Genomic DNA, 1324 nt, shown 5'->3' on the forward strand with positions numbered 1-1324 from the left:
ATCCCAATAAATAAAAAAAAAACAATAATCAAAACCGGTGTAAATATCACTGATTCACTCGTGCATGTCATCACATGTCATGCTCTATGGGGCAAAGTTTCATCAAACATCTCAGAAACTGCGCATAATCAGCACAGTGATTTTTCTCGTTATTATATAGTAAACACCAGTATCACGATTTGTCTGCGGCATAGTATTCTAATTTTTAAATTGCGGCGCCACAACCTACGCGATAAACTGCTTGGCGGCACACGTCTAGTACTGATAACCTAAATCCTTCAACACAGCCGCATGATGATTTGTGATATAATGATGAAAATTGAAATAAATCGAGAAGAACGCAATTAATCCTAATCATTGGTGTTCAATGATTCACACGATCCACGGTTCTTATCGCTTGACTCGATGGATGACGGACGATGATGCGTAGAATGAGTTAGACCTGGTGCTGCGACGATGTGGCATCATAAAACATGTCAAAACAACACGTCAATGTCGTGTGGCGAATGTCGACATGATGTTGTGACATGCTAGCAGATGTGTGAAGCAAAAAAACCTGGCTCCAGAGAGGATCGAACTCACGACCTTCGCGTTATTAGCACGACGCTCTAACCAACTGAGCTATGGGGCCATCTGTGGTACCGGTGATATCCACTAGCCAACAATAATTGAAAGTTTCACAAGAGATAATTCGCTAAACATTATCATTAACTGTGACCAGGTGCTTATGCATCTAACTAAGACAAACTCCTTGTTTATGTGTTATGATTAGAACCCGTTTTAATCGATTACGGCCGAACGAAATTGCGACTGGCGATGAAAGGAAATGAGATTGCAGGCAAGAAGTGCAGAGAATGTAATGTATTTATAAAATCAATCACGTGGAGCTCGTATGAAAGCTCGCGCCCCTTCTTGCCTTCTTATCATCGCTTTCATATTATATTCTTGGCCACCCAAAGGAAAAGTGTGCCCATACCTACCTACCTACACAGTGGACGACGGCAACAAAGTTGCGCGCCAAACTGGTCTGGTGGTATTATTTTTAATTTTCCCAATGGATCTGCTAGACTAGACACCTCTCCTTTTGCAATCGAATCGAAGAAGTAGGTATAGGTAGGTTCCTACTAGGTAATTATGCCGTAAAGCGGTCATCGATCGTCCTTCTGCCCTTAAATAGAACGCGCAGTGCGAGCCGGTAGGTATCTAGGTATGTATATTGACTACCTGCATCATCGACTGATGATTGCAGCGCTCCCGGTCTAATTTGGAACTAGGCGAATGCAGCTTGTCGAGTCGATTCAAGGAAGTTGGAATCGTTATCGAT

At 42.4% G+C, this 1324-nt stretch overlaps 1 non-coding gene across 1 annotated transcript; it reads right to left on the reverse strand.

Annotated features, from left to right (window-relative positions):
• Window positions 1-557: 557 nt before the first annotated feature.
• Window positions 558-631, reverse strand: TRNAI-AAU (transfer RNA isoleucine (anticodon AAU)). The gene has a single exon. It is a non-coding gene; the product is annotated as a tRNA-Ile (tRNA).
• Between the last annotated feature and the right edge of the window lie 693 nt (window positions 632-1324).

Source organism: Ochlerotatus camptorhynchus, unplaced genomic scaffold (assembly GCF_037179485.1).
Source record: "Ochlerotatus camptorhynchus isolate MF236.1 unplaced genomic scaffold, CSIRO-AGI_Acam_v1.1 ptg000024l, whole genome shotgun sequence".
Taxonomy (NCBI): domain Eukaryota; kingdom Metazoa; phylum Arthropoda; class Insecta; order Diptera; family Culicidae; genus Ochlerotatus; species Ochlerotatus camptorhynchus.